This window comes from Ipomoea nil, unplaced genomic scaffold (genome assembly GCF_001879475.1).
Source record: "Ipomoea nil cultivar Tokyo-kokei standard unplaced genomic scaffold, Asagao_1.1 scaffold0222, whole genome shotgun sequence".
Classification (NCBI taxonomy): Eukaryota; Viridiplantae; Streptophyta; class Magnoliopsida; order Solanales; family Convolvulaceae; genus Ipomoea; species Ipomoea nil.
This window is the reverse complement of record NW_017616650.1, coordinates 147,559-171,333: the sequence shown is the minus strand read 5'-3', so window position 1 is coordinate 171,333 and position 23,775 is coordinate 147,559. Positions and strand designations below refer to the sequence as shown.

General features: G+C 32.0%; 1 pseudogene; it reads right to left on the bottom strand.

Annotated features, from left to right (window-relative positions):
• Positions 1-3,604: 3,604 nt before the first annotated feature.
• The window catches only part of LOC109192962, an 83,042-nt pseudogene continuing 62,871 nt past the window's right edge, over positions 3,605-23,775 (bottom strand).

Below are 23,775 nucleotides of genomic sequence, written 5' to 3'. Positions count from 1 at the left end.
AAAAAAATTACTGTAGAGACATTTCGACTTCTCGAATAACAAGAGCCAGTTTCGCTGGCTCACTGCTTGCCCATCAACGGATGGGCAAGGTTAATTTTTAAAATAGAGCTTTAAAGGCTCCTTTTATAGGAGCCTCAAGGCTCCCATGCCACTTTTGCCACCGATGTGGGAAAAGTGACAAAATTAAGGGAAGCGGAACATTCGGCTCTCCATATGTTTTATTTTTTTATTTTATTTTTTTATTAAATAATAATAATAATAATAATTATTATTATTTTTAAAACTATTATTATTATTATTATTATTATTATTATTATTATTATTATTATTATTAAATATATGTATACCCTTAGGTCATTTTACATGTTAATCTAAACAGCTAATTTTTTCAAATATCTTTTTACCAACCGTTGATAGAATTCACTGGTCAAATCCGCTAATGCTAATTGCTAATTGCTGATTGTCAAAGGACATTGCGAGGTAATTTCTCACTTCAATTTATTGTGTGGTTTGAATACTCTCTTTGTCAACAAATCCCTCAAGTAGTTAATATAAATGGCTTTATTAATTATATATTTTTAAATTTTTTCATGATATTAATAAAATACTTGGTAAATAAATATATAGCATTATTTTGTATTATAACTTTTATATTTAATTAAAAAATAGTGCACAAAAAATATAATAGACAATATAGTGAATATAATCAATTGACGAATTTGAATGTAAAGAGTTTTTTACATTGAAGAAAAATAAAAACAATATAACTAATAAAATTATTTCTCTTAATTAATTTATTGATAATGAATATATATATATATATATATATATATATATATATATATATATATATATATATATATATATTAATAAAGACATTTTAGGGATAATGTAGCGAATACAACAATTGATGAATTTGAATGTAAAGAATTTTTATATTGGAGAAAAATAAAGATAATATAACTAATGAAAGTATTTCTCTTATTCAATTTATTGATAATGAATAAATTTTTTTTAATAAAGACATTGTAGACACATAATACTAAATTAAAGAAATGCATATGTATTATTTTTTGTTGTAACTACTAAATTAGTAAATTATTATTTAATTTAATAAGAGTATTAATTATGCCAACTTTGATTGGGATGAAGTTCGAATCTAACACTTTTTTTATTGAAATCAATGAGTAAGTTAACGGTGAACTAACAGAAATTAACGGAAAAGATAATATTTAACGGAAAACTTAGCGGAAAATCATATTCATTAAGGATAAATTAGGAAATCTAAAGAAAAAAAATTAAAATCTGATCAATTTGAGCCATTCATTTGATTAAAAAATTTGACCGCCATTTTTTCTACCCATTATAGGCCTAACTCTCTTGGGCTCTTATTAGTATAGTAGATATAGTATAGATTAAAATAAGAATTGTATTACACTATTTTATAATATTAGAATAGAATTTTAACGCAGAATTATTGTATGAATGGGAAAATAGAAATCAATATGTTTTATTAGGAAGAGAGATTTTTTAGGAATTGGCCGAAAGTTAAAATTTCATGATTTTGTTTTTATATATAGTATTGATTAAAATAGGAATTGTATTACACTATTTCATAATATTAGAATAGAATTTTAATGCAGAATTATTGTACGAATGGGAAAGTAGAAATCAATATATTTTATTAGAAAGAGAGATTTTTTAGGAATTGGGCGGGAAGTTAAAATTTCAGGATTTTGTTTTTACATATAGTATAGATATAGATTAAAATAGGAATTGTATTACACTATTTTATAATATTAGAATAGAATTTTAATACAGAATTATTGTACGAATGGGAAAGTAGAAATCAATACATTTTATTAGGAAGAGAGATTTTTTAGGAATTGGGCGGGAAGTTAAAATTTCAGGATTTTATTTTTATATATAGTATAGATTAAAATAGCAATTGTATTACACTATTTTATAATATCAGAATAGAATTTTAACGCTGAATTATTGAACAAATGGGAAAGTAGAAATCAATATATTTTATTAGGAAGAGAGATTTTTTAGGAATTGGGCGGGAAGTTAAAATTTAAAGATTTTATTTTATATATAGTATAGATTAAAATAGGAATTGTATTACACTATTTTATAATATTAGAATAGAATTTTAACGCAGAATTATTGTACGATTGGGAAAGTAGAAATCAATATATTTTATTAGGAAGAGAGATTTTTTAGGAATCGGGCGGAAAGTTAAAATTATAGGATTTTGTTTTTATATATAGTATAGATTAAAATAGGAATTGTATTACACTATTTTATAATATTAGAATAGAATTTTAACGCAGAATTATTGTACGAATGAGAAATTACTATTACTATTACTATTACTATTACTATCACTATCACTATCACTATCACTATCACTATCACTATCACTATCACTATCACTATCATTATTACTATTACTATTACGTACTATTACTATTACTATTATTCCCTAAACAATAATATTGGTAATCATTCCTATTCTACCATACTACCAAACATGCAAAATACTTTCACCAAAACTCATTACCATTACCAAGTATTTGATTCTGATTCTGATTCTGATTCACATGTGCGAACCCAACACACCCTAATTAATTTTTAGGATTTTTTTTTTTTTTTTTTTGGTAAAATGTGATTGCAGTATTAATTTCGGAAAGACTAGTTAAATGGATGAAATAAGATTCTAGTAAAATTAAAGCCAACTCGTCTGAAATAACGAACAAATTCCAAATACAATCAGGCGGGATGAGATCCCAAACCCCAAGGACAGAAGAAGAATCAGTCGCACGTCCAAGCAAGTGAGCTACATAATTCGCCGACCTTTTGACATGGCGAACAACAACGTTCCCAATGTCACTAGCAATAGACCAACATTGCTTAATAATAAAATCAACATAAGAAGAGTCTCGACACACTGAATTGAAACTAAAGCAGAAGTTTAAACAGGCTCAATAATAAAATTGTTCGTGTTACGTCCCTTTAGCCACGTTAATGCTTCCTTAATTGCCGTGCAAAATAAGGGTCTCTCGCACCATGTAAACGACCACTGTACGCAGCCACAAAATGACCCCCATGATCAAGCAAAACAGCTCCAAAACCCATGGCATTGTCAAAGAGAGCGGCATCCACATTATATTTGAGGACACCCTCTGGTGGTGGGCTCCACACTGTTTCAGCATTATTTGAACCAGGCGTATGTGAAGAAGGCAAAAAAGCATGCTGCCATGCAGCAACGTAGGCTTCCACCCCACGCTGCAAATCTGAAGATGTGTTTCTGTATGGTTTAGATTGTGCAGTATGGTTTACTGGGGAAAAAAGAGACATAATTTTAAGTATCCTTCTGATTAGGTAATGGAGAATCTGCAAACTTTAACAAATCTACAAGAGCTTTGGCTTGGACGCAATCGTATTCGAGCTATCAATTTATGTTGATTGAAATGCATTAAGAAGATTAGCATCCAGAGCAACCGTTAGACTTCAATGAAAGGACGGGAGGTATCAACAGCTTGGAGTAACTAATAAAAGATATGCTAGCAAGAATAAAAGATAAAAGATATCTTCAAAGTTTACTGGTTCTTATAAAGATTGGAAACAGTGCCTATTAGGCAATTTAAATATGATACAGAATAGCATGAAACAAAGGAAGAAACCAAATCGTATCAATAGTTTGAGTCTAACAACTCTGTAAAACCACACAAGGAACATAAAAAGACAATTTAGAGTTTGGAGTGTCGAATTCTTCATGACCTGGGCGAGCATAGACTCTTTTGCAAAGATACATCTTAACGTCCCCTCTCAAAGTTAATCCTTGATCTACTAGATCCTCCTTCATAACCATCTCGAGTGGAGCCGGCACTGGCCTTCATGTTAGACTAAAATATCACATGCATCATAATTATGTGATCACAGGATCGACTAACCTCCAGCCATAGCTCTTTACACGGTTGCACAATCCGGACTGCTGCAGAGGTAACGAGTATTTTGTCTCTCACTTTACTCAGCTCTCTCTAGATGGTGTATGAGGTATGTAATGTGAGCAGTGAGAGGACTAGTGACCTTATATAACCACTGGCCATCATTGTGGTTGATTGTCTTTAGGTCTCCTAAACCCTAACCAGACTCCTAATCATAATGGTAGTCTAGTTATTAGGTTATTAGTGTTGCACCACATATCAAATACTGAATATTATCATAACTTATCCTAATGTTATAATAATAGTAACGGATAAACGTTACATTCTCCCACTTGGTGCAAGCACTACCACTCAATAACAGAAAAACACCAACCATAATGATATGTTCTCATTAGCACGAGTAGTATCCATTATGATCAAATGCAAACTGCCATTGAGCACTTAATTAGGAAACAAAACCCAACGAAATAAACCTTATGATTATTCCAAGTCCCTGAAGTACATTTTCTCATCAATATGAAGCAAATGAAGGTGTACACACTTAATTGAGAAAATGTCTGAATGCCAAAGAATTTTAAACTGAATGTATATACAAATTCCATAGTGGGAAAAAGTCCCATTTTCTGAACCAGATCCTTGAATTTAACTGAAGGCATGCATTTAGTCAAGGGATCTACTGACACCAACTCAGTATGAATGTGTTCAAAGAATACAACTTTATTTTTGACACGATTCCTAATTGCTAAGAACTTGATGTCGATGTACTTAATTCGACTCCCACTTTTGTGGTCTTAGCTAGGAAGACTGCAGCTGAGTTGTCACAGTAAACTTTCAATGGCTTAGATATGGAATCCATAATTCTAAGCCCAGAGATAAAATTCTTTAGCCAAACACCCTATGGAGTTGCCTCGAAACTGGAAACGAACTCGGCTTCCATGGTAGAAGTAGCTATTAAGGACTGTTTAACACTTCTCCATGAGATAGCCCCACCGGCCATAATGAAGACGCACCCTGAAGTTGATTTTCGAGAATCAACACAGCCAGCAAAGTCCGCGTCTGAATAACCGACAAGATCTAAATTGTCCGTCTGCCTAAACCCAAGCTTGTAACCTTTGGTTCCTTTTAGATACCTTAGAACCCTCTTTACAGCTCTCCAAAAGTCTAACCCTTAGCTATGGGAGCAACATTAGATGAACAATTTTGCACATGAAATCTCTCTAAAACTTTGTTTATATAGGTTTCTTGAGATAAACCCAGTATACCCCGGGACCTATCTCTACGAATTTTAATGCCGATAACGTAAGAGGCATCACCCATATCCTTCATATCAAAGTTCTTAGAAAGAAATTGTTTCACGAAGCATCCCCTTATCATTGGTGGCAAGTAAGATGTCATCCACATATAAAACAAGGAAACAAATTTTACTCCCACTCACCTTCTGGTATATACAGTTATCTGAGGGATTTTCAACAAAACCAAATGAAGAAATTACCCCATCGAACTTGATGTACCATTGACGGGAGGCTTGTTTTAAACCGCATATGGATTTCTTAAGCTTACATACTAAATGCTCACCACCCCTAGAAGAGAAACCTTCAGGTTGTTTCATAAAAACCTCCTCTTCTAGATCACCATTTAGGAAAGCGGTTTTCACATCCATTTGTTGCAACTTAAGATTAAAATGTGCAACTAATGCCAGAATGATCTGAAGTGAATCTTTCTTTGATACAGGAGAAAAGGTCTCCTTGTAATCAATTCCTTCTTTTTGAGTAAATCCCTTGGCAACAAGCCGGGCCTTGTATCTCTCAATGTTGCCTAATGAGTTTCTTTTAGCCTTAAAGACCCATTTACAACCAACGGCCTTGGCCCCAATAGGCAACTCAACAAGATCCCAAACTCCATTGTCCTTCATGGAATTCATTTCATCTTTCATGGCTTCCAACCATAAGTCAGACTGTGCACAATTTGTGGCTTGAGAGAATGTTTCAGGATCATTTTCGGCCCCTATGTCAGATTCTTGTAGATACGAAACATAATAACTAGGAACTGTTGATCGCCTTATCCGAGTAGACCGTCTTAAGGTTGGACCCCCACCGCCTTGCACAGGCTGCGGATCAACTACCTCTTCAGGAACTGGTGGCAGTTCTTGAATTGGTTCAGTCTGCATCGGCTCAGAATCTTGCTGTATATCCTGAGTTGGTTCAACCATTGGTTCGAAATCTAGTTCAGGCGGTTGCTGTAAGTCCTGAACTGGTTCTTCTAAAGGTTGATCCTCAACAGTTTGTGGAATCTCAACGGTAGGTGGTATATCTGCAGGCAGAACTAAAGGAGCACTGCGGATAAGTACAACCCCACCAGATGACGTAGAAGGTTGAGAGTCAATATGATCGAAGGAAGGAACTAAGTCCTTAAACCGATCACTCCCACTAATCAAGTCATCTTCAAGAAATTTAGCATTCCTTGATTCCACTATCCTAGTAGTATGAGATGGACAATAGAACCTATAACCCTTAGAAGATTGTGCATATCCAATAAAGAAAGCACAAATCGTCCTTGGGTCAAGTTTCTTCTCGTGTGGGTTATATATCCTCACCTCAGACAGACATCCCTAAACACGCATATGTTGCAAACTCAGTTTTCAACCTTTGAATAACTCAAACGGTGTCTCAGGGACAGCCTTGGTTGGAACACGGTTTAATATATACGTTGCCGTCTTAAGTGCTTCATCCCACAACGACTTAGGAAGCTTAGAGTTGCTAAGCATACTCCGCACCATATCCAGAAGGGTCCGGTTTCTTCTTTCAGCTACACCATTTTGGTCCGGAGAACCAGACATGGTGTATTGGGCAACAATCCCATGCTCTTGAAGAAACTTAGCAAAGGGACCAGGTGCTTGTCCATTCTCAGTATATCTACCATAGTATTCACCACCCCTATCAGACCTAACTATTTGTATTTTCCTGTTACATTGGTTTTCAACTTCAGCTTTAAATGATTTAAAGGCATCCAATGCTTCATGTTTATGATGAAGTAAATACACATAGGAAAAACTTGAGAAATCATCAATAAAGGTGGTGAAATATTTCTAACCAGGTATTGTCATATCAGGACAACATATGTCAGTATGAATAATTTCCAACAACGTTGAACTTCTGTTGGCACCTTTCTTTGACTTGTTTGTCTGCTTACCCTTAATGCAGTCAACGCAAGTCTCAAAGTCAGTATAGTCTGGAGTAGAAAGTACTCCATCCTTTACCAACCTTTTAATACGCTCAAGGGAGATATGACCTAATCTCCGATGCCACAACATTGAGGAATTGTCGTTAATACTGCACCGTTTGGTGCCGTTTTGAACATGTAAAGAATTGTAAACTGAATCATTCTTTAATTTAAGACGGAAAAGACCATTAGACAATGTACCAGTACCAACACAAGTATAATAATGAAATAACTTGATATTATTGGTATTAAATTCAAAAGAATATCCGAAGGGTACAAGTCTAGATACTGAAACTAAGTTCCTAGAAAAACTAGGAACATAAAATGTCTTTTCTAACGTCATTACAAAACCATTGTCCAAAACTAAATTGCAAACTTCGACAGCTTCGACTGGTGATGCAATCTTGTTTCCAGAGAAGATGCTACACTCAGTTCCCGTTGGCTGTCTCAATTTTGTCAAATCCTGCAAAGAGTTTGCAATGTGGATTGTTGAACCAGAGTCAACCCACCAAGAATTAGTATTAACTTCTGACATATTAGATTCGAAACAAACAAAAGAAGATGGAACATACCCAAGCTTAGCCACAAGCCTTTGTTCCTCCATTGCACACATGGTTATCAACTCATTGATAGACCAGTCCTCTTTATGTGTGATGTAGGAAATCTTAAAAGGATTGTACTCCTGAGGGAGGGTATCAAGTGCAAAAAGCACCAAATAATCATTTGGTAGAATGATTTCCAACTCCTTTAATTGAGCCGCAATATCCCTGAGTTGCATAATGTGTTCACGCGTTCCCTTGACAGTGGAAAGACGCAAATTTCTCAACTTCATGATTAGAGTCATTGCCAAAACTTTCTTTGATTCAATGAAGTTATCATCGATAGCTTTGAGCAAGGGTTTCGCTTTCTTAATGTCCTCAAAGCAAAAACGAATTTTTCTGGAAATTCTTGACTTAATGAAGAGCACACGTAATCCATTGGATTTCTCCCATTGTGCGCGAAGCTGCTTGGCTTCGCTAGTGCTTTCTTCAGTAACCTCAGGGGGTTCCTCATTGAGAACAGCGTAATCCAACTCTAATAATCTTAATTGCAAGAGAATAGCATATTTCCACTCTTTGTAGTTATCTTCATTAAGGATTGGAACATTAATTTGTGTTTGGGTGACAGGATGAGTTGCTGTAAAGAATAATAATTAATGCTTGGTTAGAATTTTCAAGGCACAAAAAATTAGAGAGAGATACTGAAGTACATAATATTACCAATGTAAATTATGCAAAAAATAAATTCGGATGCCATAAAAATTGCCTGTGGGCTAAATTTTTACGCATAATGAATTTACCAAAACTGAATGGTGGAAACGGAATGGGTGCGATTTTAATTTTTCCACTCTTAATGACAAAACTACCAAAACTATATGCCGATACATAATCCCTGTGGGCAAATTATGATCATAGTATGGTATTTCATCCTAATTAACCCTACAAATATAACAAAATTGCCTGTGGGCTAAATTTTGCCATATCACGCAGAGTGAATTACAACATTCTTGCATTAACTTTATGTGAGTAAAACTTAATATGTAATTTTGGAAAAATTAAAGATGCTGTGGCTACTCTTTAATTAACCAAAGAACATAATCACATTAGCAAGAAAACCTAATAAACAAACAGATTAAACCAAAATATGATAGACAATCCTTAGGTATACTCCCAGGAAAGTTGGTCGAGACGAAGCTCGGTTAAAAACCAACTCCTTAGACAGAGTAGCGTCGCAAGGGGACTAGTAGCAACAAGGCTTTTAAGCCAGGGCCATAGAACTAGTATTCCTCCCCAAGAAACTTCCCTAATTCATGTGTTCTCATTTTTGAAGTAAAATCGTTTGAGAGATCTAAAGAGTAGTTTCACCTATGGATAAGGCTTTGAATAGGTTAAAACTACGAATTGTTTATGTACTTAATGTGCTTTAGGAACTTTATAAAACACGAGTGGAGTAATAACTGAAGGTTGAGTAATAATATGCATAATCTAACCTGAAAGGCACTAATTCACCTAAAAGGCACTAATTCAGGCATAGCATATAATTCAGACCTAAAAGGCTCTAAATTTTTCTTAATGAACATGCTTTTCTACAGGCATAATTATAACAGTCAAATAATTATTGCAATAAAGAGATAAATAGCATGCTCAGATTATGCATATTACTCACAAATACTCCACAATTAAATTGCAACACTTAATACAATTTAAACTGAAAAACATTATTAAATTAAAATTCAACTGAAAAATTAAAAACTGAATAATTATTCAAAGTTGAATAATAATTTAATAATGGACTTTAAAAAAAAAATTCAATTAGATAATTTAATTAGAAGAAGTCCAAATATGATGATGATATTAAACTGAATGAATTGATGTAATCCAAATATCAATTCAGGCTTGGCCCAAAACCATAACAGGCCCAGTAAAAAATAATAATAATATTATTATTATTATTAATTTTTTTTTATATGAGCCCAGGTCTGGCCCAAATGGCCAGGCCTGGCCCAATTAACTTAAGCCAAACATTCATCATCCATCTTCTTCATCTGAATAATCGCAAGCCAGCACCAGAATTCGAAAAACAAGAAGCAATTTCCGGCGAAGCAGCGAAAAGGCCAAAAATAAAAAATAATTATCCAATTTAAATAATTTTTTTTTTTGTTTCTTAATGCGGAATAAACTAAAATTTCCAGCAGTCCAGACAATTTAATTGCGAACCAAAGAATATTCACCATATGTAATTGAATTATACAAATATGTATACAACATATGCAAATATTATATGCAATTAAACGAACTAGGCAGAGATTATTTATGGCGACTGATACCAACTGTTAGACTAAAATATCACATGCATCATAATTATGTGATCACAGGATCGACTAACCTCCAGCCATAGCTCTTTACACGGTTGCACGATCCGTACTGCTGCAGAGGTAACGAGTATTTTGTCTCTCACTTTACTCAGCTCTCTCTAGATGGTGTATGAGGTATGTAATGTGAGCAGTGAGAGGACTAGTGACCTTATATAACCACTGGCCATCATTGTGGTTGATTGTCTTTAGGTCTCCTAAACCCTAACCAGACTCCTAATCATAATGGTAGTCTAGTTATTAGGTTATTAGTGTTGCACCACATATCAAATACTGAATATTATCATAACTTATCCTAATGTTATAATAATAGTAACGAATAAACGTTACACTTCATGGTACCTCCACTGCCTACTTTGTCCATGGCTTTTTTACCCTTCTTGACCTCAGTTAAGAACTGGTCTAACCCAAATGGATCTGCCTCCTCAGCCTCCTTCTCAAACTCTACAGGCCTATCTCTAGTAAATCCCTTGTCCGGTATAAAACGGTCTGTTTTCATAATTTTATCCAGTTGTTCATCTGCACCACCATGCATCATCAGTGGCAAAACCAGATTCCATCCCCTTCTCCTGGTTAAATAACCTCTCCTCTTGTGCCACTAGTTGAGGCCATACCAAGGGCCATTTTCTCACCGACATCACGGTCCCGATCCCTTATAATCTTACTCTTCTTGCCCATTGCATCATCTATAGCTTCTAACCTTCTCTCCCTCTTCCTTTCCTGACGCCTCTCTTCACGAATCTCATCTCTCTGTGATTTCTCATCCCCTGTTGGAATAGGAGCTACATGAATGGAGAATGGAGAGAAGCAGAGAGGAACGAGAAGATGAAAAATGGAAATGTGTATTATGCAAAACCAGTACAGAACTTTACAATATAAGGAAGAAGATGAACAGTTATGGAAAGTAGGAGAAAAGACTATAAAAACCCTATACTATTTATTTTCTATTTATTTTATCCTCCAACACCCCCCCCCCCCCCCGTAAGCTGGAGCGTGTAGATCCTACATGCCCAGCTTAAACACAAAAGGTGGTGAGGTTCACAATCAGTAGCTGCAACTAGTAGAGACTTGATGTAATCCTTTTCTTTTCTTGATTATCCAGGCTTCTCATTGAGTCCACCAAGGATGGTAGACCTCCTTATACACCCATTCTTTTCAGACCATCAGATTCTGCCTACACAGATTCTGCCTCCTGCCCCCTCTCCACCATATTGTAGAAATCAAGCTGGAAATCAGAAATAAATTGGAGAATGGCAGAAACAGATATCATTAGAGTAGGCTTTAGTACTGAAGCATCTCCCTGGGTTCCTTTCTTGATTTTATTGGATGTGTCTGTTAATGTCAATGCTGAACTATAGCCAATTGAGCACCATCAGCCATTATCACAATCTCAGCAGCCAATTCAAAAACATGAGTTATTGGATGTACCATGAATGATTCACACCAGTCATGGTACATTCCAAAAGGACCTCTCTTATATATTATAGGAATGGTATCGGGAGAAACAATTGCAACAATGTTCATAACCCACACTTTCAAATCTTTCAATGCAGCCTCAAATCCTCCATAGACAGCATTCATGTCCATGACATTCCGCACAGTAAACCAGTTAATTCCCATTCCATTCAAATATGACTTGGTCACAACTCGTGTCCAATGTTTATAATCTGTAGCAAAGTCTTCAGGAGCTGGCTTCCCATACACACCTGTCTCAGTACTCAGTAACCAATAAGGTGATTTCTCCAGCCTAGCAGGCCATGATTCTAGCCATTGAGAACCCCTCTCTGATTCAAAAGTTGGAACTTTGTGCATGCAAGCTTGCAAAGGCACATTCCAGGTTCTTTCCTGAGCAACAATTGTATTCACAAACTGATTGTCTGCAGCTTCCATTGATAGAATGGGCCTGCTATGTACAACCACTCTACTTAAATCGGCCTTACAAACACCTCGAAGAACCTCCACCAAATTTTCTGCTAGAAAATCTGGAAGAGCAACATCTAGGCAGCAAAGAGAGATCTGAGGGACACTCGGCACCATACTGAGCTCCTTCTTCACTTCCTCAAACGGCTCAGAAACACCGGTCAACGGCTTGTTGTTCGAGCCCTTGGAAGCACAAACCAGGAGCGTATTTCCATTTCCGGCCTTGGCCGGAAGACATTTCAACGATGAAGCAGAGAAAAACAGGGGACTCAGATAATCCCCATGGGAATTCAATCGGAAATGGAAAATCTCACCACCTCCTATGACAACGAGAGACATAACCGCTGTGGCTGGATTGTAGTTCCTCTTTGTGAATAAGTTCCACTGAGGAACGAGAGACACAACTACTGTGGCTGGATTGTAATTCCTCTTCGTGAATAAGTTCCACTGCGGAACAGCTATGGATTTCGCCATAATTGGAGATCCAGCGATCGGAATAGACGGAGCTCCTCCCTTCCGCTGCGGAACGGTTGTGGAGATCGCCTGAACTGGAGATCGACTCAGAATTAACGGAGCTCCTTCCTTCCACTGCGGAAGGGCTAAGGAGATCGACGATGAACAGACTCGGATCGCCTTCCGCTGCGGATCGGCTACGGGAGTCTGCTCCGAAATCAGATTCCTCTCTGGAATCATTGCTGATGCCGATCGAATTGGTGATCGAGCATCGGCTTTGTTGTTTCTACTCTGCGTAGCATTAATCTTCTCCACTGCCTGGGATTGAAGAAGAGCACAGTTGATCGAGTTCCTCTGCGGAACCGACTTTGGAACAATGAACGGTGATTGTGTGACCGGAGTAGTAGCCTGCGTCTTCTGATTCACGCCGGCGACAGTAGAGACGGCGGCGGTGTAGGATCGCCGCTCTGATACCATGTTGGAATAGGAGCTACATGAATGGAGAATGGAGAGAAGCAGAGAGGAACGAGAAGATGAAAAATGGAAATGTGTATTATGCAAAACCAGTACAGAACTTTACAATATAAGGAAGAAGATGAACAGTTATGGAAAGTAGGAGAAAAGACTATAAAAGCCCTATACTATTTATTTTCTATTTATTTTATCCTCCAACATCCCCTTCCTCTCTGCTCTCTTTTGGTACATCCCGGATATGGATATTGACATGGTCATAATCCACATTCATGTGCCCCTTTCAGAAGGACCTGCTCTTTCAGATCTTGCCTTTCGGGCCAATTCACGAAGTTCCGTTTCCTTTCTTTCTTTCTCCTTCATCATCATCTCCTTCTGCACCTTTGACCGCATCGCAACTGCATCTCTAGCCTTCTGTTCAGCTACATATAAAGCCTCGGACAATTTTTGCAAAGATGTCATTGATCTGGACCTCCTGAAGTTCCCTACCATCCGAAGCAAGATGCTTGTCGAGTGGAATTGTATAACCTTTCGGGTTCTTCCAGTTGGAAATACGAGGAATCTTCCAGTCTTGTTGGTCCTTCACAGTCACGGGACGAGGAGGAGAATGCATAACAGGCACAGGGGGAGAGCCAGAAGCCTTTGGTACCCTTTTGTGTTTGAACATTGGTGGCTCCAAAGGGTCCACAGGCATTTCCACCATCCTAATGATCCTCTCCTTTGCACCTGAGTTAAAAGCTGGTGATTGTTGTGATGGCTTGTATTTAATAAACTTAGAATCTGAAGATTGTGTGGGAACATTTTTGGGCTGTGCAGCACTCAACCTCACATTCACAATCTTCTCAAGGGCTGTTTTCGTCTCCATGGTGGTGTCCTCAATTATCTTCTGCTTCTCTTCATCGTTTTCATCATCTTTCACAACCTTGGGAATAAGGTCTTTATGCTGAGAATACACAATTTTCTTTGAATTTTCATTCTGCTTCACAATTGCATCATATCTCACATCACCACCGCTCATCAACAGTATAAGATAATGTCTTGTTCGCAGGTTTCCAGTCCTTTCTTCTCCCCATATCAAGAGGATACTGTGCATAATGAATTTCAGGGAATGCACCTCCATCTCCAAAATCCTCAAGCTTAGATGGCCTAAATCCAGCCCTTTTCATATAAGGGGGCACTGAGTTTGCCCTGATTACAGCAGTTTTCTCTTCCTCAGCACCACTATACCTGTTCTTAAACCATGGATCATTTGTATGGTCATAATGCGCAGCACTACTTGACTTTACTTGGGGTAGAAGGTCCATCAGAGTAGCCATGTTGGACGCGAAGACTTTAACCTGCACCAAATGTTATCTAGAAATTCAAGAGCAAAACGCAGGATTGATATGACAAGTAATCTTTAATGAATATATACCCGAGGAATCATAGACAGACTAGGATATGGAGTAGATATCATAGGGAGATTAGGATAGGGAATAGAAATTATAGAGAGACTATGATAGGGGGTCATTATGTGACTCAAATACATAAAATCGTAATATTTGTCCTAATACTCCCTCTCAAGTACATGGTATACTAGTAAATTGTAGCTTGCCTCTAAGAAAATTAAATCTAGGACTAGGCAAAGTTGGTCTTTTGTTGAGATCAAATTGACTTGAATATCTCTAGTAGCAACTTTATGTCGAAAAAAGTGATAATCTCTTTCAACGTGCTTGGTACGAGCATGGAAGATGAGATTTGCACACATATAAGTAGCACAAAGATTATCGCACCATAGTTTAATTAGAGACAGAGATACTTGGAACTTTGATCTCACGCAGTAGTGAAACGATCCCAGTTACTTCAGCACAAACATATGCTAGAACTTTATATTTGACCTCAGTAGAAGATCTAGCCACAGTTCTTTGATTCTTGCAGACCCAGGACACAAGATTAGAGCCAAGAAACACAACAAAGCCACTTGTAAATTTTCGATCCTCCGAACAGCCAACTCAATCAGAATCAGAGAAGGCATGAATTTGGGTTTTTCGGATATGGGCTGGGCTTTCAAAGCATTCCACAACATAGTATGTCTCTGGTCCATAATCTGTAGCCCAATAACAAAATAATATAGAGTACTACCCATTTCCTCAAGAAAAATTATTGTGTGGACCATGATCCACATAGCTATGTAGATCTTGAATACAATATACATTTTTAATATACTAAAAGTACATTATTTGATAAAATATAAAAAGTCATGTACACTCAAATAATGTACTTTATATATATATATATATATATATATATATATATATATATATATATATATATATATATATATATATATATATAAAATGTACTTTTAATATTTTAAAAATGTATTTTCTATTTATGATTTTGTATGGACCATGGTCCATGCAATAATGATTGCTTACTCAATCAGGTATTTTGGATTAACAAAAAAAAAATAATAATAATAATAAAATATATTGATTTCTACTTTCCCATTCGTACAATAATTCTGGGTTAAAATTCTATTCTAATATTATAAAATAGTGTAATATAATTCCTATTGTAATCTATATCTATACTATCTATACTATATATATATATATATATATATATATATATATATATATATATATATATATATATATATATATATATATATATATATATATATATAAAATTCTGAACTTTTAACTTCCCGCTCAATTCGTAAAAAATCTCTCTTCCTAATAAAATATATTGATTTCCCATTCGTACAATAATTCTGGGTTAAAATTCTATTCTAATATTATAAAATAGTGTAATACAATTCCTATTGTAATCTATATCTATACTTCTATACTATATATAAAAACAAAATCCTGAACTTTTAACTTCCCGCCCAATTCCTAAAAAATCTCTCTTCCTAATAAAATATATTGATTTCTACTTTCCCATTCGTACAATAATTCTGGGTTAAAATTCTATTCTAATATTATAAAATAGTGTAATACAATTCCTATTGTAATCTATATCTATACTTCTATATTATATATAAAAACAAAATCCTGAACTTTTAACTTCCCGCCCAATTCCTAAAAAATCTCTCTTCCTAATAAAATATATTGATTTCTACTTTCCCATTCGTACAATAATTCTGGATTAAAATTCTATTCTAATACTAATATTTGCACCCGTGCGATGCACGAAATGCATTTGTAATATATTAAAAAAATATAAATCGATATATAATTATTTAAATTAGAACATCAAATATTATATAGTGCAATTAAAGATATAATTTGAATCGTTTATATATTTTGATGTTATCATTGCTTGAGTTTGTACAAATAATTGCTCAAATTAATAGCTAATGTCTAGATGTACGCATGCGGTCCTATAATTTTGAAGATTTTATTTATCATTGTTTAGTATTTTCATACATTAGGCAAATGTGCTCGTTCTCTAACAACTCAGTTATAGAAATGAATTGCTATCCTTATTCATTTGTATGGAAGATATATCTTTTTGTCTAGATATATAGCAATTTTTTTCATTTAAAAAAAAAATTAATATCACCAATTATATTTACACATTATTGAAACCTCTTTGTAGACGACATTGGTAGTGACAACACAATCTTGTTCATCTTCGTCTAGAGCTAACATCTTCTCCATCAGGACGGGTTTCTTGGGTGAAAATATATAATGGTAGAATATCATTCAATTAGTTATCATTTTATATTTTCAGTCAATTCGTAATATCAGATTCATTTTTAGCCAATTATTCTTTTTTATTTCAGTCAATTAGTCAATTAGAATATCAAATGCAGTGATATTTTTACCTAACTTTCGTTCCATTTTTAATTGATGATGTAGATGTTATTATTGAAATATTTTCGTTCCATTTTTAATTCACCTTTACTATTGTTTAAAATATGCATTTACTATTGATAATGTAGAATATTATTATTGGTATATTTTCCTCCAATTTTTAATTTCCATTCCATTTTTAATTAAAATGCCATGATTAGAAGAAGATACTTTGGACTTCTCAATACTTGCCCACATTGATTTTTTTTTTTTTTTTTTTTTGGTAAACCCAGGGTTTCCACCGTCGGACACAATGACTAATCCCCTCGCTAAATTGTAAGCACCTCTTTTGGGTGGTATAGCTGACTTAGAGATTTAAGGCTGCTCTATTCCCAAATCCAACGATGAACCCTTGACCTTTGGTTAACGATGGATGAGTTCCTTACACTCAACCACACCCTCCAGGTTACTCTCCTACATTGATGGGCAAGCAATTATGTTTGTAAGAGGAGCAATGTTCCTCTTTCCAAACATTTTCAATATGAGATCAAAATGATCCCACATCATTGACAAAGGGAGCCCGTGACTCCCTTTTGTCTTCTTCTTATTTTTTTTTAAATTTTAATTTTATTTTGTATATCGTTTTGTTTGGATTATTATTATTATTATTATTATTATTATTATTATTATTATTATTATTATTATTATTATTATTATTATTATTATTAATATTATTATTATTATTATTATTATTATTTTGATTATTGACAAATTCGCCATTTTAACAATTTATCTTTAATCAAAACACCAAAAATATTATTTAATAACTAAGTAATTTGCTCCAAACTGCTAAAAACTAAAACAACACATACATTTTGGGTTAATCTTTCCTAACCCCACTAATAAGTAATAAGTAATAAATAATAAATAATAAATAAATAAAACTAAAATAAGAAGACAAAGCTAAGGTTTCTTAAATAATAACCTTTTGACTTCTCAATACTCGCCTCATCGATGGGTAAACAATTATGTTTGTACTTCTTATATAGAGGAGCTCAAGAGCTCATCTTTTCAAACATTTTCAATTTGGGATGAAAATGAACCACATCATTTACATAGGGAGCATGTGGCTCCCCTTTGTTTTATTCTTTTTTTTTTCTTCTTGTATATAGTTTTGTTTGGATTATTATTATTATTATTATTATTATTATTATTATTATTATTATTATTATTATTATTATTATTATTATTATTATTATATTGTTGTTGTTGTTGTTTTGTTGTAATTTGATTATTTGGCAAATTCACCAAAATTTTAAAAAATTCGTCTGTTTAATATTTTATATTTAATAAAAAAAACTAAAAATATTATTTAATAACTTAGCAATTTGCTCCAAACTGCTAAAAACTAAAACAACACATACATTTTGGGTTAATCTTTTCAAACCCCCACTAATAATAAATAAATAAATAAGAAGACAACGCTGAAGCTTCTTAAATAAGAACATTTTGACTTCTCAATGCTTGCCCACATTGATGTGCAAGTAATTATGTTTGTAAGAGGAGTTTTGCTCCTCTTATATAGATGAGCTCTCTCTTTTCAAACATTTTCAATGTGTGATCAAAATGATCCCACATCATTTACAAAAGGAGTCTGTGACTCCTCTTTGTTTGTTTTTTTTTTTTTTTTTTTTTTAATTTTATTTTTTATATAGTTTTGTTTGGATTATTATTATTATTTTATTATTTTTTTTTTGAAAACTTATTATTATTATTATTATTATTATTATTATTATTATTATTATTATTATTATTATTATTATTATTATTATTATTATTATTATTATTATTATTATTATTATTATTGTTATTGTTATTTGATTATTTGGAGAATTCTCTAAAATTTTAAAAAATTCACCTGTTTATCATTTTATATTTAATCAAAACATCAAAATTAATAACTTAGCAATTTGCTCCAAACTGCTAAAAACTAAAACAACACATATACATTTTGGGTTAATCTTAGCCAAACCCCCTAATAAATTTATATATATATATATATATATATATATATATATATATATATATATATATATATATATATATATATATATATATATATATATATATATATATATATATATAAAACTAAAATAAGAAGCCATTAAAATAAGGTTTCTTAAATAAGAGCCTTTTGAAACATTGTGCTTCAATAGGTTGAGAAAAAAGTTTATATGAACAGATACTACATGTAACACGGTAAATCGAATAGTTATGCTGTGGAACTGTGTCCACTTTGCAATGTGGACACAGTTCTATGTTCATAATTACTGAACTATATGTTCATAATTATAAAGCTAAATATTCATAATCTTTGAACTTCATATTCATAATTATTGAACTCTATATTCACAACTACAAAACTTTATGTTCATAATTACTAAACTTTATGTTCATAATTATAAAGTTATATATTCATAATTTTAAACTTCATATTCAGAATTATTGAATCTCTATATTCATAATTACATAACTATATATTTATAATTATGTTCACAACACTATGTTCATAATTTTAGAACTATATATTCATAATTATGAGCAATTTTAAAATCGTGTCTACCTTGCTAGGTGGAGACGATTCCACAGCATAATTTGACGTGTCAATAGTACTCAAAAAATAAAATATTTGCCTTTGGACTTCTCAATACTTGTCCACATTGATGAACAAACAATTATATTTCAATCTCCTCTTATATAGAGGAGCTCCTCTTATATAGAGGAGCATTTCTCCTCTTATATGGAGGAGCTCAAGAGCTCATTTTCCAAATATTATCAATGTGGGATCAAAATGATCTAACATCATTTACAAAGGGGAGCCCGTGGCTCCTTTTTGTCTTCTTCTTATTTTTTTTTTGTTTTAATTTTAATTTTATTTTGTATATCGTTTTGTTTGAATGATGATGATGATTATTATTATTATTATTTTTATTATTATTATTATTATTATTATTATTATTATTATTATTATTATTATTATTATTATTATTATTATTATTATTATTATTATTATTATTGTAATAAATGTTTGTATATCGTTTTGTTTGGATATATATTCATAATTTTTGAATTTCATATTTACACTTATTGAATCTCTATATTCATAATTAAATAACTATATATTTATAATTATGTTCACAACACTATGTTTATAATTATAGAACTATATATTTATAATTATGAACAGTTTTTGAACTGTGTCTACTTTGCAAGGTAGACACTGTATTTGTCAGGTCAGTAGTACTAAAAAAGAAGAGTCTTTGGACTTCGCAATACTTGCCCACATTGATGGGCAATCAATTATATGTTTGTAAGAGGAGCAATGATCCTCTTATATAGAGGAGCTCAAGAGCTCCTCTTTTCAAACATTTTCAATGTGGGATCAAAATGATCCCACATCATTTACAAAGGGGAGCCACCTTTGTCTTCTTCTTATTTTTTTTTTTTAATTTTAATTTTAATTTTAATTTGTATATAGCTTTGTTTGGATTATTATTATTATTTACGAATTAATAGATTTTATTTAATTTCCATTTGAGATTTACTTACCAAATAAGCTTTACTAAAGTTTGGGCGGGAAAATGAATTAGGATGATTTTGTTTTTTAATTATATGTAGATAGATTGATTCTATTTCATTTTTTAAGCAAAATCTTCCTTAAAGATTAATAGTAAAATAAAGCTAACTTATTAATAACTGATTCTATTACATTTTTTTTACGCAGAATTTTTCTTCAAGATTAATAGTAAAATAAGAATAAATTATTAATAACCAATTCTATTCTATTTTTTTATGCAAAATCTTTCCTAAAAGATTAATAGTAAATATTTTAATGATTCTTTTTGTTATACTGCTTATTGATTCTTTTTCATTTTTCAGTGTAGAAAAAATTCCCATGGCTAACATTTCCTTCCATTCATTTCCATTTTTCCATATTATTATTAATGTCATTCCCAATATTATTCTATATTATTTTGGCGTACGGCTTCCTTCCATTCATTTCTATTTTTTCATATTATTATTAATTTTTTAGGCGGGAACTTGTAAAGGAGGTTATTATTTTTATTAATTAATATAGAATATAGATTACCAATTAAAATTAAAGTTTTTATTATAATTGAACAATAATATTACCAATTATTATTTGAAGATTTTGTAAAATAATAAGTAAAATTGTATTACGAATAGGAAAATATATGTACTTTAATTTTAATTTAAATTATTAATAATTAATTCTATTTTATTTTTTAAAAAAATCTTCCTTAAAGATTAATAGTAAAATAAAGCTAAATTATTAATAACTGATTCTATTACATTTTTTACACAGAATTTTTCTTAAAGATTAATATAGTAAAATAAAGCTAAATTATTAATAACCAATTCTATTACATTTTTTTATGCATAATTTTTCTTAAAGATTAATAGTAAAATAAGGCTAAATTATTAATAACCAATTCTATTCTATTTTTTACGCAAAATCTTCCGTAAAAGATTAGTAGTAAAATATCTTAATGATTATTTTTCTTATACTGCTTATTGATTCTTTTTCATTTTTCAAGTGTAGAAAACATTCACATGGCTAATATTTCCTTCCATTATTTTTCATATTTTCATATTATTATTAATTTTCTTCCCAATATTATTATTAATTGTTTGGGCGTACGGCTTCCTTCCATTCTTTTTCATTTTTTCATATTATTATTAATTGTTTAGGCAGGAACTTGTAAAGGAGGATTTGTGTTTATTAATTAATATAGAATATAAATATAGATTAATATAGAATATAGATTACCAATTAAAATTAGTTTTATTTTTAATATTATATTTGATCAATAATATTACTAATTATTATTATTATTATTATTATTATTATCATTATTATTATTATTATTATTAGTACGGAGTAATTATGGCAATCCCATAATTACGCCAAAAAAATAAATACACTTTTGACCTATACAATGAGGAATTGAGCACGGACTTCATAACTGTCAAAACCGGCACCATGAGAATAAAACAACTTAACAAATCAGAACTTCAGAAGCCCGATTACTTCAATATTCAACGCAAAGAACTAAGAAGAATATAATAATAGTCAATTGATGTATTAAAGGCGATTACTACTATATCTTGTCGTGTATATTACAACAGAAACACTTAACCACTCCCCATTCCCAATCACCCATGAGTCACACATTTTATTGTGTGGCACTTTAAATTCTTGACTAATGACAGTATAGCAAAAAAATGAAGAGAGATATTAGAGGAGTCAGCACTCAGCATCCCTTTAAATGGGCAAGAGTAGGCACCACTCAAAGCGAGATTCACATGAGACTGCTTTCATCAATGATAATAAAACTTCAATAGAAGCAAAAAATCAATATATGAAATGGACTTGGAGTAACCGTAGAAATATTCAGAATAAATCATAATCTAGGCATATGATATGAATAGCTTTTTGCTGAAAAAGTATTAAATTTGGACAACACAACCATGAAAAACATATTGTATCTAATCCAATCAAACTACTTGGATGCTAAACCTACCGTTAATTTCAAAACGCGGCTGAACTGAATGATCAAGACTGAAGACCTAGTGGGAAAAAAGGGATGCAATATAAAATGAAGACTTATAATTTTTGTAGTCATCAACTCATTGTATTTATAGGTGAAAAATATGAGAATTATAAATTTGTAAAAATTTTCAAAAAGAAAGTGTATTTATTTATTTAAGGTATTCCCCTAATCAATTCATTATATTGATATTCCTAATCAATTCATTATATTAATATTCCTAATTAATCTTATTCCTAATTAATTCATAATATTGATATTACTAAATTTCCATTTTTCATTTTCTTACTAAATAAGCTTTATTAAGTATTTGACCAATAAATATAAAATATTTAATTAATTTGACTACAAAAGTTTGGGCGGGAAAATGAAATAGGAGGATTTTACTTTTATATAGATATAGATTATAAAATAGTGTAATACAATTCCTATTGTAATCTATATCTATACTATATATAAAAACAAAATCCTGAACTTTTAACTTTCCGCCAAATTCCTAAAAAATCTCTCTTCCTAATAAAATATATTGATTTCTACAATATCTAATATTATAAAATTGTGTAATACTATATATTCCTATTCTAATCTATATCTATACTATATATCAGTGTTGCAAAAATCGCGCCGCTGGCTGCGGCGAGGAAGGCCGGAATCGGCCTCCTCCGCGGCTGCCTCGCACGCTGAACCGACGATTAATTTTTATTTATTTTTTAAGTTGTAAAGTGTCAAAAGTTCGGCATGGCATAACTTTTGACTCGGTTGTCCGTTTTGGACAAATATTTTTCTGAAATCGCGTATTTTTTCGAGATCTATCCACCGTAAACGGCCGTAGGCAGTTTGGCCCACCAATTTCTAAAAAAAATGCTTTATTAAATAGTTTCTAAGAAAAAACTATGAGAACCTTATGTTTTATTAATGAATTTTTAAAATTTTTAATTAAAAATTTTCCCCTACATTATTTAATAATCTATCTTTATAATTGGTCAAATTATTTAATTATGGTAAATTAGGGAATAATGAATGTTGGTAATAGAAATCCTAGAAGAATATAGAATTGAAGAATATTTATTTATTGTTATATTATTGTTGTGACTCACGGAACACAATACAAGAATATTTAATTATGGTTATATTATTATTGTGCCTCACGGCCATTATATACTAACAGAACTTGAAAAGAAACTAATAATAATAATATAATAATAATAATATAAGTGGTAATAATAATATCTAAAAGTAATTAAGTGTTAATAATAATAGTAAGAATATTAACGTAAGAATTATAACATATAATAAATCGTAATAATTAATAACTATAGTCTATGATTAAATTTGGAATTGTCAGGAAAGATAAGCGACCTCTCGTGAAATTAACTCTTAAAATATATATCGATTTAAATATTCTTAATATATTACAACAATTCCATTCCGTG